A 17,631-nucleotide genomic window follows, 5' to 3' on the forward strand; every position below is an offset into this window, starting at 1 on the left:
TCGGTGAGGCATTCATTTCATTCCATCTTTTCACCATATCCCACCACTGTCTTCTGGCCTTGAGAGTTTCTTGTGACATGTCTCCTGTAAGTCTTAGGGATCCTCCTTTGAATATAATTTCCCTTTTTGATCTTGCTGCTTTCAGTATTTTATCTCTATCTATGGGATTTGTCATTGTAACAAGGATATGTCTTGGGGTTTCTTTCTTTGGGTCTCTTTTAGCTGGTATTCTTCGGGCATGCAGAATTTGAATGCATGTAGTCTTTAACTCTGGGTGTATCTCTTTGATGATGTCTTTGACAGCTGATTCCTCTTGGAGATCTCCTTCCTGGGTTTCTGGGACTCCAATGATTCTTCTGTTGTTTCTGTTGAGTTTATCAAAGACTTCTATTTTCATCTGTTCGCATGCCTTGATTACTTTTTCCATTGCCTGTTCATTTGTCTTAAGGTTCTTTTCCAATTTCTTCTGTTGTGTTGAGTTTTTCTGCATCACGTCTTCAAGTACTTCGATTCTCTCCTCAGCTGCTGATATTCTGTTGGTGAGGTTATCCATTGAGGTTTTCAGTTGAGCAACCATGTTTTTCAGATCTGTTATTTCAGTTTGGAGTTTTCTGATTTATGTCTTTGTGTTCTCTTCAGATCAATCTATGTTCTTTTTGAGTTCTACGAACATATTTTATATTTCTATTCTAAACTCCTTATCTGAAATGTTAATCAGGTGGTTGGAATTTATTAGGTCATCCGAGCTTTTGTCTTCATTCTCTGTGGATGGTGTTTGCCTGCGAGGTTTCCCCATTGTCACCATTGTAGTGTGGTTTTTCCTGCGTGTTGTGGTGGGGTTCATTTACTAGAAAGAGTGCGCGGCTACAAAGTGAAGCGGCTGCACTCTTCTGCTGCCTCTAGTCGACAGTCACTCCCTAGGCTTCTGAGGAAACCCTTGGGGATTCAGAAGCACAGTTTCAGGCAGACAGAGATAGGAATTTCCCCTGAAGTCCTCAGAGTGAACAAACGCACAGCAGGGCAGTGCGATCCCACAGCCCCAGAATGTACTCAGCAGCTTCAAAATGCAGTTTTTGGGGGGTGTGTTCCCTAGGCCTCCAGAACCCAATTCTTAAGGGGAAATTTTTTCAGAAAGTATTTCAGAAATTCAATGGAAGACAATTACTTTCATTGCATTTAACACCAGTGCAACTATTTTGATTTGCAGCTACTTAAATCACACTTATTCTGTTCAGTTATGGAGCTTAACCAAGTTGCAAAACTAATCAATTAAAAAGGCATGAAAATCCATTATTTAGATTCCAAAAAGGTTTTATAATTTTTCAAGAATTGGTCATCATTTTTCCATAGTTTGTGTGTGTGTGTGTGTGTGTGTGTTTGTGTGTCTGCATGTTTGGGTTTCCTGAGAGCATACATGATCTTCATGACTCTCTTTGTCTCACTCACATTTTTCTTCTCTGGTTTCTCTGCTCATCCTTACAGAAGACAGAGTCTATTCTTGATATAAAATTAAGATCTCATGAACTGCAGCCAAAAATAATAGAGGTATGCAAAAACAAAGTCTACCTTAAGGCTACTTAATGAAAATATTACCTTAAAGACATTAGCTATGTAGTCTTGGAGCAACAGGACAGTCTTTGAGTCCTTCTTTCACTATCCTAACTACAGGATAGAAGGTGAATAAAGTGAAAATATATACTTTGTAATACCCTAGTGTATAATCAGGTACTTTACATAAACTATATATGAGATCTTTTTCCTAGAAAATCGATTAAAAAGTGAAGGGCTAGATAGACACCACAGCAGGTAAGACAATTCCTTGCATGCAGTTCATCCCTATTCAATCTCTGTTATGACATATGGTCCCCAAACATCTTAAGGAATGTGACCTGAGGACAAATCCGGGTTTACATCCCGGTTCTGTGTCCTCCTGGGTGTGGCCCCAAAGTAAAAAGTACTATATACCACAAAACAAAATGAACAAACAAAGCATCTCTGGAAGGGGATTGGGCAGGACCAATCCAGTTTTAGTTTTCAGACTGTTCATAAAGTATCCACTTTCTATAATGATGGAAGCTGGGCTTGGAGTAAAATAAAATATTTTTCTCTTATAGCTGTGACATATAAAGGATAGATATTTAATAGCAGGTTATTTCCTCTCTTTACTTATTTATTTATGATACTATTGATGATAGTTCCATGAATACATTGTTCTATCACCACACCCTACTAGGGTGTCCATCTCTCCACCAATCTCTCACAAGGATACCTCTAACATCCTAACCAACCCTACTTTATTTATCCAGGTAAGTTCAGTTCTATGAACCAATTCTGCAGGAGTTTTTTTTGACTTTGGATAATTGTTGCTACTTTACTCTATCAAAGATAAGAGATAATTATGTATCTGTCCCTCTCTTTCTGAGTGACTACAGTCAGCATAATACCATCAGTTTCATAATAGCAAATCACAGGATTTTATCTTTTTTTTAATAGCTGAGTAGTATTCCATGATGTACCACATTTTTTTACTGGTCATTTGTTCTTGACCATTTGATTTTTTTCAAAACCAAATTGGCTTTTGTGAATAGTGCTGAGCAGCTAATTCTTTGCTACAGATCCTCTACGATAAAAACAGATATGCTAAATTTTAGACACATTTTTTCCTAAGAAAATCTTGCACCTGCTTAAAAGAGAATAGCCAGGTGTATTTGTTTGTAGTAATTGTACAATGTTAAAATAAATTAAAAAAATCTTCCACCATGGGGCCAGAGCGATGGTGCTAGATGTTAGGCATCTGCCTTGCAAGCGCTAGCCTAGGACGAACTGCAGTTCTATCCCCCAGCGTTCCATATGGACCCCCAAGCCAGGAGCGATTTCTGAGTAACCCCTGAGCATCAATGGGTGTGGCCCAAAAACAAGAACAAAAAAAAACAAAAACAAATATCTTCCACCTTAATGTGGGAAGGTTAGTTCAAATAAATATTGACAGTCTTCTATACTGGCACATCATGCAGAATTTTAAATGGTAATAGTGATTTATATTTACTCAACTGGAAATTGAACTGTGGTTTGTTATGTGTAAGCAAAGAGAATAGCTATGGCCTATAAGTCTATGAGCTGGAGAAAAACAACCAACATCAAATTATCTATTTTTTATAAAACAGAAAAATATGAGCCCAGGAAATGAATCAAAGAGCCTGAGTTAAGTTACTTCCCCAAAAACTGAAAACTCAAGATGGAATAAAATAAATCACTTGTGTAATAACAATATGAACAATAAGTACAATTACTAATTTAATAAACATTTTTTCCAAAACCTATTTATTCCCAGAGGAATGGTTGTGAAAAAGAGAAGCGTGACCTGACAATTTATGAGAAAAGAAAAAATAAAGTATCTGAGTTATAAAATATATTTTTAAGAAAATAATTTGAAACACTTATAGATAATCCAATGATATCTTGGATAATCTGAGAATTTTTGTGAACAGATTTTTTAAATAATCTTATTTAAAATTTTTGGTTTTTTAATTATATTTATTTAAACACCGTTATTACAAATATGATTGTAGTTGTATGATAATAGTCATGTAAAGAACACCCCCCTTCACCAGTGCAAGATTCCCACCACCAATTTCCCAGATATCCCTCCTCCCCACCCCACCCACACTTGTACTCAAGACAGGCTTTCTATTTCCCTTATTCATTCACATTGTTATGATAGTTTTCAGTGTAGTTATTTCTCTAACTGCACTCATCACTCTATGTGGTGAGCTTCATGTCATGAGCTGCACCTACATGGGAAGATGGGGGAAAATAAGGTTGGGACTGAGGTAGAAAAGGATTAGAAATGAGCTTTGTAAGGGCAGTATCAAGATCACAATACAAGATGGATATTATGCATATATAAAATATGCATACAATACTATCAATAGGAGACCAAGGAGAAAAAATTTCCAGCGACTGTCCCAACGTAAATCAGTGCTAAAACGAACCACCCTCCTCCCAAACTGCATTCTCATTACTGTAGGGAGAGGTAGGGGGGAAGCCTGATGACCCCTATAGAGCCCACCTGGACTGGCGCCCAGGGAAGGCCTGGAGTCTAGGGGAAAAAGAGAGGGATGGAAGGGGGCCTGCCAAGCATCCCAGCTCTCCCCAGGCTAGGAAGAAGGCCCCCAGCATGGGGACTCCCAAACCCCATACCTGAGAAGAGCTGGCCTTCAAAATCAAAGGGGAAACTGGAAGCCAGATATCTGCCTGCCTTCCTCCCCATGCACCTCCCCCCTGGAGTACAGAAGAAGGAGGAAAACCTGAGGACCCCTAAGAATCCACCTGAACCCACTTCTGGCCATCTAAGCCAGCACCCAGGGGGGACTGGAGTCCAGGGGAAAAAGAGGGGGACAGCTAGGGGCCTGCCAAGCCTCCCAGCTCTCCCCAGGCTAGGGAGAAGGCCTCTAGCATGGGGCTTCCCCAAACCCCATACCTGGCAATTGCTGACCTCCAGAATAAAAGAAAATCAGAAGTCAGATATCTGCCCAAACTCCTCCACATGTACCTCCCCTCTGGAGTACGGAGAGAGGGGAAAAGCCTGAGGATCCCTAAGAGTCCACCTGAACCCACTTCTGGCCATCTGAGCTGGCACCCAGGGAAGGTCTGAAGTCAGGGGAAAAAGACAAGGATGCTGGGGGCCTGCCAAGCCTCCCAGCACTCCCTAGGCTAGAGAAAAGGCCTCCGGCATGGGGCCTCCCCAAACCCCATAACTGGCTAGAGCTGGCCTTCAGAATCAAAGAGGAAACTGGAAGCCAGATATCTGCCTGCCCTCCTCCCCATGCACCTCCTTCCTGGAGTATGGAGGGAGGGGGGAAGCCAAATCCTAAAAGAAGGTAAAAAGAACCACCTTGTAAACAAATAGTTAGAAAAAAAGACTATGTCCTCAAGTGATGCCTAAAAAAAGAATTGCTTTGCCAAAATTGTCTTGGATTCATAGTCACTAATTATTTGCCTTTTGAAAGGTAGAATTAGGGGACAGGGTAGGGGAGAAAAACGGGAGACATTGGTGATGGGAAAATTGCACTGGTGAAGGGTAGTGTATTTAAAAGGTATGACTGAGACCCAACTACAAAAATTTCTGTAACCATGATGCTTAAAGAAATTATCTATTAAATAAGAAAAGTGGACTTAGTTATTATTTTATTAGCAATGACATATGTCAGTTCCCTCCCAACTTTGCTGGATATCATAATGCAAACAAATTCTCTGCTGCACAAACAAATTTATCAATGCTATGTTAAAAGAAGGTGACGTCTCAATTTTTTATTCCTTTTTGGTCATGCACCACTAAAGATATTGAGGGTTGTTCTTTTATTTAAATGTATGTGTTTTTACACAGGTAATTCTGCATGAGACTCTGCATGAGGCTTCACAAATGGAAGATGTTGTCTACTAAAAATGTATCTGGAAATTCTGACCAATTAAATAGTTCAGATAGAAGTCTAATTTGTAGTCAGTTAGGCTTGTTTAGGGAAATGAGAAAGAGCAACTGTAGATAAAGTAAGCTACCAAGTTTATAAAAGTGTTGTATTTTAAATTTAGATTCCTAAGTATTCCCAAGTTGAATGATCCCAATAGTCATTCATAGGTGGGGAATGTGGAGGATTACTCTGAATCTACCAGCCAGAATTCTCTCTCCTTTTCAGACTCTGCCTCTTTATGCTTGCTCACCTCCTTGCCCTGCCCCCCACCTGCTGCTTGTCTAGAGAAGAAAGCCATTTGGACTTGCATTGGCTGCCTGGGGAGATCTATATTACTCTGAGGAAAGACAAGAGCTGTCCCCATCTTGGTAAAGTGTGAAATTCGGTTTTGATTGCAAAGGAAAGCCATTTCAATGGGATTACACCATGACCATGTAGATTAAACTCAGCCATATGGCCAGGGGATGCTTCTTCCTACAATCAAGTAACAGTGCCTTGCTAATGACGTGGTGATGAAAATTTTCAGATTGAATACAGAGCTACCTGGACTGGAAGAAGATGGAGGGGAAATGAGGAGATGACAACATGCTGGTAAGAAGTGACAAAATCCTCTCTCTCTCTCTCTCTCTCTCTCTCTCTCTCTCTCTCTCTCTCTCTCTCTCTATGATTTGAAAGAAACGTGATTTGTACACTTGACAAGGTAAAATCAATTTGCATAGTCATAGACATCATCATGCCTTCTACTTAGTATAGTAGAAAGAGAGAAAGACGTGTTTTTATGAAGAGATATCAGCATTGACTCAGAGGTGATGACCTACTTTAAGTTCAGTTTATTCATCTGCTAAGTGGGCATACTTCACAGAATTGTCCTATGAAAAATGCAGCTTACACTACAGTGATTTATATTCTGTTGCCTTGCAAAAGATTTGGTTTGTTGGCCTGATTTCTCAGTTGACAGAAATAAACTAAAGTTAATTTAAAGAGAAAAATCTAAAAGGCTTTGATCCAAGAAAAGCATTGGAAAGGTCAATTTTCAAGTCAGAAAATGAGATTTAAAAAGATGATAGTTCAGGGGCCGGAGCTGTGGCGCTAGAGGTAAGGTGTCTGCCTTAAAGTGCTAGCCAAGGAAGGACAATGGTTCGATCCCCCAGCATCCCATATGGTCCCCCCCTCCAGCCAGGGGCGATTTCTGAGTGCTTAGCCAGGAGTAACCCCTGAGCATGAAATGGGTGTGGCCCAAAACAAAACAAAACAAAAAAGAAGATGGTTCTCCTGGAGCTATAGCACAGTGGGTAGGGCATTTTTACCTTACACGTGCAAACCTGGGTTCAATTCCGGGATCCCATATGGTCCCCCAATCTGCCAGGAGAGATTTCTGAGCACAAAGCCAGGAGTAATCCCTGAAAACTGCTAAGTTTGGCCCCCAAACAAAACAAAAAGGAAACATAATACTTAAGGGCAGTTTAAATCATGATTAATCATGAATAGTTTGGAAAAGCTGCAATATTTTTAGCCTTCAACTTTGGTAAATACTGGTTGTGCTAAGCCCATCTCTAGGAGAAGACATGCTATCTTGCTATTTGGAAATGGATTAGTTGTAGCTGTTGCAAGTCAGCCCCTGAAGAGGTTGACTGATGGAGGGATGGAGGATGAGGTCTTTCCCCTCCAGCTCAGAGCATGCATCTGCCACCCCATCCAGCCGATGGTTCTGAGGTGAAACAGCATGTAAACAGCTCGCAGACAGTCAGGCTTGTGGAATTATTAGCTTTATTCAGTGGACAAGACTGCAGTCCAAAGCCTCAGCATCACTTCCAGCCAAAAAGCCCCATGTCTTCCACAGACCCTTGTTTTTATCCCCCAGAATCAGGTACCACCCAATGGTGGAATCAGATACCAACCAATGGTGGAAGCAGAAACAGGTACTAACCTAGGGTGGGGGCAGAATGCCAGGTCACACCCTAGGGTAGGGCACAATCACCGATTAGGTTAGGGTCAGTAACATAATAATCCCCTAAAATATTTACATACACAACAATTCCCCCTTTGTTTTTAGTAAACAAACAATATTGTCTACAATTATTAAAGGAAAAACTAGTCAATAATAAAAGAGTGGCTGGTTGCATAAGCGCATCACAGAAAAGTATAAAGAAAAACTTCTAACCTAAACACAGGGTGTCTAAAACCAGAAACATGTATCAAGGAATCAACTACAAGCTCCTGAGAAGATAAATCTAAGACGTACATAGATCCTTCGAAGAGACGCCAGAAAGGTTGTGTAGCACGCAAGAAGAAGCACCTTTTCTTTATTTGTTGTTGTTATTGTTGGTTTTTGGGTCACACCTGGCAGTGCTCAGGAGTTACTCCTGGCTCCACGCTCAGAAATTGCTCCTGGCAGATACCGGCATTCGAACCAATGACCTTCTGCATGAAAGGCAAACGCCTTACCTCCATGCTATCTCTCCATCCCCATTTTTATTCAAGTCCAGGTAGACCAGAAATCCCATCTTTGAGGGCATTGAACTAGGCCTTTATTTCGGAGGAAGAGGAAAATACACCCCCTGCACAGTGGGGAGCCACTGCAATGATGATCAATAGGTATCTGAACTTAATCCAAGTTCTTAATCCAGGCTGAAGTCCATATAATGTCTGAAATTGATGTCGATTATTTATAGATGGGAGCTTAAGTCACAAACCAAAACAAAATGTTTAAGGCAGAGACCCTCCTGTGTAAATAAACAACTTGAGGGCCCATCCAAAATGGATGGAACCTCCTATAAACCTAGTATTTTGCCTATGATGCGACCATGCAAAAAACCCTGAGAACAGACAAAAATATCATTTAGGAAATTATAGATAACAATATCTAACTCACAAACCTAAACTCAAGAAAGCAAAACCCTAATGTAATACAACATCAATTCCTAAGATTAAAAACTAAAATAGAAAAACATTAATTACAATAGTGTAGTACCAAATATAACTTCAAAGGATTACAATTATAAGAAAAATACAAAAGGAGAAATTTCTACAGAGTCCAATGCCAATCTGTAAAGATGAGGGGTCTGGAAATCTGAAAAGACCAGCAAAAGACACTTGATGGGTCTGGAAAAGCGGGTTGAAGAGATAACATCAAGCTGAATGAAGAAGGAAGGCCAGTACAGTCATCCATGTGTTGTGGCATCCCCAAGCGTTACATCATTACTATCATGAGTGGGTTGGGCTTCTGCATTTCCTTTGGGATCGGTGCAATCTTGGGGTAGCCATTGTAGAAATGGTCAACAATAGCACTGTGTATGTGTATGGAAAACCAGAAATTCAGATAGCACAGTTTAACCGGGATCCAGAGACTGTGGGTCTTATCCATGGATCTTTTCTCTGAGGTTACATTGTGACACAAATTTCAGGTGGTTTCATTTCCAACAAGTTTGCAGCATATATGGTGTGAAACTCCAACAGTCATGGATTTTTTCCTCGGGCCAAGATCAGGATGCTTGTAGTTGTGGGTGAAGGAGATGAGTTGCACATATGAAGGGAATCCTGAAAATTAAATGTTAAGGACTAGGAAGAGAGAAGGAAGGATAAAGAAGACTAAATTGGGGAAGATAAAGTTAGGAAAAAGGGAACTATATACAAAATATGCAGAACAGACAACACTAAAGACATACACATACAGACTTCACAAAAAATATGGCCATAACACTCACTCATACTAAATAATATTTGTTGGAAAGGATCCAAATAGAGCAAAAGAAAAGAGAATTCAGCTGAATCAACTAAAAGCGCCTTAAAATGTAATAGCCAGCAACTGTTTAGATAAATTATTTCAAATTCAAAAAAAATATTTTTATGGCAGAGCAGAGCAGATCTGAAAGAAAATTTCATGCATAATACAAACATGGAAAGCTCTACTATAAGTGTATAACAGTATATATACAAAGTTATTGTATAACAGTAACTGTATGATAATCAATCATAGGCAAGAAGCACTGTGAAGAAAGTCTACCTAAAATTATCATTATTTCAGCGTCTTAAAACCTAAATTGAGGGAAATAAAGCAATGATGTTAAATAAAAAGAGTGAAAGTCGTTAAATGAGTATACCTAGAAAGAAAAACAACATTAATATGATAAGAAATTTCTCTTTCAGGTGAACCTTGACTAAATTAAATTGCAAAAATTTATGATTAACTGAGACCTAGAGCAATATGAAATTAAGACATAAATCTATCATACAAGGAAACACATTGAATTTTCAATCCATATTCATTGATCATGCCTGTGGAAAGAATCCTAGAGCATTAATACCAACCGATAAGGAAGTGAAATGATTATCTGGTGTTCATTGTAGATCTTTAAGAAGTATAAAACAGGATGTATGCTGCTGTGAATTTCACCAATATATTAGGGAATTTTTTTATCTTCTTGTCATCAATATTGATCCAGTGTTGTTTTGCAGCAATTTTACAGTATGAAGTACAGTGTCCATAGTGAACTTTACCATAATGGTTTGACACTGATGATAAGTTGTATTTCTTTTTTTTTTTTTTTTTTTTTTTGGTTTTTGGGCCACACCCAGTAACGCTCAGGGGTTACTCCTGGCTATGTGCTCAGAAGTTGCTCCTGGCTTGGGGGACCATATGGGACACCGGGGGATCGAACCGCGGTCCGTCCAAGGTTAGCACAGGCAAGGCAGGCACCTTACCTTTAGCGCCACCGCCCGGCCCCATAAGTTGTATTTCTTAATCTTGCTTTTATTCTCTGAAGTGCATTCTACTAAATTGAGATCTTCTAAAGGAAAATCTACATAAGTATGCAATTTTTTTATTTGTTTGCCATCAAAAGCAAAACGTTTCAAGTGTATTATAAGTACTGGTGGCAGTTTCCATAAGTACGTTTTCTTTGAAAAAATCCCTTCTAGTTTTGCAGCTGTTGCACAGAACTTTGTTGTCATCCCTTAACTATTCTTCTTTAAAAAATTAAGAGAGACATTCCTGTAATGTACATTTATCTGTAGATGTAACAGCCAGAGACAAATGAACAAATGTCTCATAAACCTCAGACTTTTAGTGGCATGTGAGACACTGTGGTATAGATTTGAATTGTCCTGAAAGAGATCCTAAATAATAGATTTGTGAGCCTTTTGGCGTTCATAATTTTCATTTTCCATAAGATGTGTAGTTTTGTCTGTCATTACATTTACAGTAAGCAAGTCCTGATGTACTCCCTCTATTAGGAACATCAGTAGTTCGTGTGGATTCTGCTGATTGTGCCCAGCAAACTGATCATTAAGTAAACCAATTGTTACTTTGAAGCTTTCAGGGTTAATATATCTATGAAATCCATTTCCCATGGTTTTGATGAGCTGTTCAAATTCCTTCTAGCGAATATGGGATTTCCTGAAGAGGCCAATTTTCTGGCCATTATTTATCAGAAATTATGGTAACCTGAGCACCCGTATCTATCATTCTGTCAAAGGGTTGCCCTTCCAAATGAAGTTTGATCATTGGGTGCTCATCTTTACATTTAGTAACAAGAGCCACGATTGGGTTTTGAGCAGCACCCGGATCTGTGCTTCCAAAACCTCCAATTCTAGTCTTATCTGAAGTCCCAAATTTGACATAAGGCACTATTACTATCTGGGTAATTGCATCTTCTTTTTTAAAGGTGCATGTAACTGGTACAGTAATAACTACAATGATTTCTCCCATTGAATCTGAGTCAATGACATCAGTGATTAGTGATATACTATTTATGTTGAGGGAACTTCTGCCAAGCATCAAACCCACAGTATCTGGGGGTGGCAGGCCCACAATGTCAGTTTTTAACATGTAAGGGCATGCTCCTAGGTAAATTGTAATGTCCTCTGGCATAATATGTCTAATCCGGCACTCCCTGATGTGGAGTAAATTAATTCCCTTATCACGATGGATTTTCTTGGGCTGGGCTTGGAAGGATTATTGTCTGTAAACTTTGCTCCTGATTTGGAAGGGCCTGGGGGGAGGCCCTGTGGGCGTTTCCCTGCATTTTGTATGTGTGTTCTTGAGGACCTGAATTTATAAGGAAATGGCAATTTCTTTTGATATGCCCCTGTTTTCCACAATGGTAGCAGGTGATTTGCCTCCTGGGGACTGTGTTGAAACCTCTACTTAGATTATTATCAATGAGGTTTCTGGATCTGCAGTCTTTCGCCCAGTGGCAACCCCTTTTGCATTTTGGGCAAAGACCTGATTTACGGAAAGTGTCCTGTCCCCGAGGGGAGTAAGGCATCGTTCCCTTGGTAACTGGGAAGGTTTGTGTTGAGTCTAAGTGGGGTTGGGGTTGAGGTTCCCCATAGACATTCCAACAGGCATAAAGGAAATCATTCACATCTGCCTTTTCATTTAATGTATTCAATACTAATCTACAAGCCGAATTTGCGTTTTGATAAGCCAACGATTTTACTAGGAAGTTTCTCATCTCATCTTCGACATGTAACTTCAGAGCATCTTTAATCTTACCTACAAACTGCATATGACTCATAAGGGCCTTGGGTAATTTTTAAAAAGTTTTCTCTACCAATGCTGTTAGAATCAATTTTTTTCCCATGATGACAATGCAATATCCCTAATTAAATTTAAGATTTTTTTAGGTAAAGTTGCTTGTGTCTGAATATTTGCAAATTGATTTTCTGCCATCAATAATTTATACAATAGAGTAACACCTGCCACTTGTTGTTTTTTTTTTTTTTTGTATCTTCTGGGCTATATAATTTGGCTTTTATGCCTTCTGGATAGTACATTTCCCATTCAGCTTGTTGTTTAGGCGACAGGCATATTTCAGCGATTCTTTTAAAATCATACAAAGTCCAAGGTAAATTATGACTCCAAAGTCTTAATAACTCCACACTGTGTGGCGATTTTGGCCCATAGTCTTTACATGCTTTTTTAAACCGATCTAATTCTTCCATCTGGTAGGGTACATAGTTAGAAACATTTACCCCATGTAAAGGGGATGAGGCCGGATTAGCAGAATTACTCTGAATAGAGTTCTGAGACTGAGCGTGTGGTTCATCGTCTGAATCTGCACTGTTGTGCAATTCAATTTTGTGAATAGAATGAGCCTCCCTTCTGAAGTTCATTGTCTGAGTCACTACTGTCATGTGATTTGCTAGAATCAGGCTTAACTTTCCGAGTTGTTTTTCTTCCAGCAAAAATTCCTATATTGTTGATGGTGGGGCTGAATTCGTCAGCCCACACCTTGGTCTGAGTTTTTATCAGACAGATTTCCTTATTATCCATACTGGTTTTAGCCTCACCATTTCTACACTTTCTATTTCCTAAATATCAGCCAATAACTATGCTCACAGTAATAACGTGAGCCAACACAGAAATTCCACAAACTATGATGGCTGAAAGACAATGCAATTTTCATTTGAAATATAGACCACAAGCATTCAACTGCAGTGATTGTCCTTATATCAAAACCAATTAGTTTTAAACAAAATGGAATGATCCACTTGTGTACTAGAGAACCATTGCGTAAGAAAAAAGGTGGCAAAATCCACATGACTAACCACAGAAACCATTTAATGGTCAGCAGAAGAAATTTCTAATGAAGTATTTCACTTACAGTTATTGAGGGTCCAGGTTCAGCCTGTTCAGGCGCCATTATGTTGCAAGTCAGCCCCTGAAGAGGTTGACTGATGGAGGGCTTTATTCAGTGGTCAAGACTGAAATCCAAAGCCTCAGCATCACTTCCAGCCAAAAACCCCCATGCCTTCCACAGATCCTTGTTTTTATCCACCAGAATCAGGTACCACCCTATGGTGGGATCAGATATCAACCAATGGTGGAAGCAGAATCAGGTACTACCCTAGGGTGGGGGCAGAATGCCAGGTCACACCCTAGGGTAGGGTACAATCACCGATTAGGTTAGTGTCAGTAACATAATAATCCCCTAAAATTTTACATACACAACAGTAGCCATGGCCTCATCTGCCACTGTGACAAAAATAGATTCACTGCTCTTTCTAATTCTTTGTGTCACCAACTATCAAGACCACATTTGAATGGAAAACTGATTGGTTGAGACACTGATATGAAAGAGACCAAGAAAGCCGAATCATGCCTTACCCACTTTCATTTGTTTCCTTTAAATTAATTTAGTTTTTCTATTTTCCTTTTTATAAAGCACCACGGTTACAATATTGTTCATGGTTGAGTTTCAGTCAAACAATATACACCTCCCTGTAATAATTCCTGTCACCACTGTCCCCAATATCCCTCTCACCCTCCCCCAGTCTGCCTCTGGATGGGCATTTCATCTCTCTCTCTGTCTCTGTCTCTCTCCCTCCATCCTTCCTTCCCTCCCTTCTTTCTTCCCTTTTGACACTGTAGTTTGCACTGTTGTTAATAAAGTGGTACTATGCATATCACTTTATAGCCCTTCAGCACCTGTTTTTGTCCAGAGTGGTCAATTCCATCTATCATTGTCATAGTGGACTCTTCTCTACCCTAACTGCAATCCTGGCTCTTTGTCACAAGCTTTCATGTGTACTTGTCCTCCTGGCCCTCAACTCTATTGTCTCTAAATATTATTACCATACTATCTTTTATTTTTTATAACCTACAAATTAGTAAGATAATTCTGTTTATCCCTCCTCATCTGATTAATTTCACTGAGCAAAATAATCTCCATATCCATCTATGTATAAGTAGATTTCATGACTTCATTTTTCCTAACAGCTGCATAGTATTCCATTGTGTAAATTTACTACAGTTTCTTTAGCCATTACTTGGGTTGTTTCCAGATTATGTCATTGTAAATAGTGTTATGATGAAAATAAAAATGCAGAGAGCTTTACTGCAGGGTGTTCTTGTGTTCCTAGAGTATATATCCCTAGGAGTGGTATTGCTGGATCAAATGGAAACTCAATTTCTAAGGTATTTTTGAAGAATATCCATATTGTTTTCCAAAAAGTTTGAACCAGTCTACTTTCCTACCAGCAGTGAATGAGAGTTCCTTTCTCCCTGCATCTGCAAAAGCACTAATTGTTCTTTGTGATGTATGCCAGTCTCTGTGCTATGAGATGGCATCTCATTCTTGTTTTGATTTGCATCTTCCTGATGATTAGTGATATAGGGCATTTTTCTCACGTTCTTTTTGGCCATCTGCATTTCTTTGAAGAAATGTCTGTTCATTTCCTCTCCCTAGTTTTGGATAGGTTAGATTGGTTTTCTTGTGAAGTTCTATTAGTGTCTTGTGTATCTTAGATATTAACCCCTTGGGTGAATAGTTTCTCCCATTCAGTGGGTAGTCTTTGAATCTATTAACTATTTTCTTTGAAATGTAGAAGCTTTTCAGTTTAATGTAGTCCCATTTGCTTATCTTTGCTTCCACTTGTTTAGTCAGTGATGTTTTATTCTTAGAGATGTCTTTCACTTCAATGTCATCTGCCTATGGTTTTCTCTATGTACCTTATGGTTTTATATCTGATAGAAAGGTAGTGAACCTATTTTAATTTGATCTTTGTTCATGGTTTTGAAGAGAGGTATGAGTTCTTTTTTTTTTTTGCATGTAGTTCACCAGTTTTCTCAAACAACTTGTTGAAGAGGCTTGCTCCACTTTGTATATATACCTGGGAAGTCAGTCTCAGAATATTCAAGTCTATTCCATTGGTCTAAGGGTCTCTATTTATTCCAATACCATGCTGTTATAATGACTACTGCTTTATAATACAGTTTAAATATGAAGAAAGTGATGCTCCACATTCTTTTTTCTAATGATTGTTTTGGTTATTTTAGGACATTTATTGTTCCAAATAAATTTCCAGAGTGTTTGATCAGTCTTGCCTTCTTTTATGCCAGTAGATAAACTGTGCTGTTTCCAAATTATTTAAGAACATCCAAGAGAAGCATGCTCAACTGCTAGGAAATTCCAAACAAATGAAAACAAAGTGTATTTAATTAAAGCTCCACATCTAAAATAAAATACCCACATCTAAAGCAAAATAATCACCACCAACAAGGACAACAAAAGCCAAGCGCCTTTGAAAATAGAATTTTGAAAAGAAGTAACTATTTTCACAGTGTGAGCAACTAACCAAGATTGATGTGTTGTACCTGCAGTTAGCAACAACATGTAAATACAATGATATGTTCAAACTCAATAAAACTTTATTTCTAGAAGAACTTGACTTTCAGGTCATCATTTGAAAGTTCTTGGTATAGAGTGATGATAGTGCCCCAGAGTCTCTGTCACTACTTACATGCTGTCCTTAAATCTTAGGATGCCAGTGGAGATGGTGACAATTCCTTAAGTTGTATTCTGGCACAATATTCCCTTTCATTCATTCATTAACACTTGCCCCTGGTAATCTTGTTGTGCCATTAAAATATTTGCTAGGAAAAAAAGTAAGCTACATGCCTTTGGGTGGAACTTTTCTCTGATAAAATGATTATTAAGCAGAGTTCAGAGTGGGAAGCGTAATATAAAAAAGGGAGTAGAGATGAACTTTCTTTGTTCTATCGTTTGTCCTGTTGGTTTATAACCTCACTACATGGGTATGTTGTATTGTTGCTTGTCATGGATGGTATTAGTTTATTTACACCAGGAACTCAGATGTAAATTTCTTCATTAAGACAAGTCTAGCACATTTCAAAAAATAATCATTATTCATAATGTTCCCATAAATTGGGCCTGCGGAAAGAAAAAAGTCCATCCAACCAACTAGTATAATGACTATCATCAGATATAAATATTTCTATCATGTGAATAAAGTAACTAATAAATAGAAACATATTGTTTCCCTTTTCTTATAATTCTTTAAATTAAAAGGAATTTGTAACCCAAAGTATATCTATTCTAGGCAACTGGACTGTGACAGTGCATAAAAACCCTTTTCTGTTTGGAAGACTCAAATCACTTTGTTTTTCTCTTTAAAACCACACTCATTTCAGGTTATTTATTGTATATTTTGCCAAAAACAATAAACATTTTTGGGGAAAATGGATTAGTAATCACTATATAAGGGAGAGCAATCATTACTTTTATCATGAATAAATTTGATAGTGAGTGTGGAAAACCCAACGTGTGACAATGGAACATAATGAGAAATTCTTTTATACCTTTTTCTTCTCATCCCTCCTTTCTTTTTCCCTTTCTTTTCTTTTTGAAAAATAAATGGATATAGGGGAATGATGATTAGTTCAGTAATACTTATCATTTTGCAAGTTTCCTTGTGTTTCTAGGGTGATGGCTTTATCTCAGATCATTTTTCTAAGATAAAAAGGGAAGGAGAAAGAAAGTTATGGTCTTTTCTTTTAATGATTTAAATGAATCACTCCAGTAACTTTCATTTATATTTCTTTGATCAGTGCTATATCAAAAGGTGACTGGAAAGGCTAGTGGTTGGTAGTAGAGGGGAGGCTAGAAATTTTTATTTTACCATAGTGGGGATCTGTTAGTAAGAAAAAAGATGGATATTATGTCTCAAAGCTTCAAGCTATATAAGTTGCTAGAGTTACTGGAAACCAGCCAATAGAGTCCACCAATAAACTGGTATCTGCCACAGATCTTTGCAGTCTTCTTGATTGCTTTTGCTTTTCTATTGGGAAGCAGATGAGATTTCTCAACACAGTATACTCAGTTTCATCTACATCACAAAATATTGAAAGAGTATGAGAATCTAACTGTCCTCTTCCTTCAGTTCTCTGAATTATAGGAAGTGAGAGGGAGAAAGATGTGAAATGATTCATGCACTATTGTATCACCCACTATTGTCAAGTGGGTAATCCAAGGTCAGGACATATGGGAAGAATACCAGGAATATTCTTTCAAAAGATTATGTTTTCAGTTCTATTTGAAGGTTAGAATAGTTACAATCTATTTAAACAAGATGAATATTTTTGCTATTTCTTTGCTTCTATAATGTGCCATGACAGAAGTGATTAAACTACATAGTCTTGTTATTCACATTTCCCGCCACATAAAGGTCACTAAAGAGTCCAATCTTATTGAGCTCTGAATAAATAATGGTTGAAAGAACATGTCATAGATACCTTCTTAGATTACAATATCAAAAAAAATTAAATAAGGGGCTGGAGCAATAGCACAGCAGATAGGGTGCTTGCCTTACAAGCAACTAAACTAGGTTTGATTCCTTGCATCCCATATAGTCTTGCAAG

Source organism: Suncus etruscus, chromosome 11 (assembly GCF_024139225.1).
Source record: "Suncus etruscus isolate mSunEtr1 chromosome 11, mSunEtr1.pri.cur, whole genome shotgun sequence".
NCBI lineage: Eukaryota > Metazoa > Chordata > Mammalia > Eulipotyphla > Soricidae > Suncus > Suncus etruscus.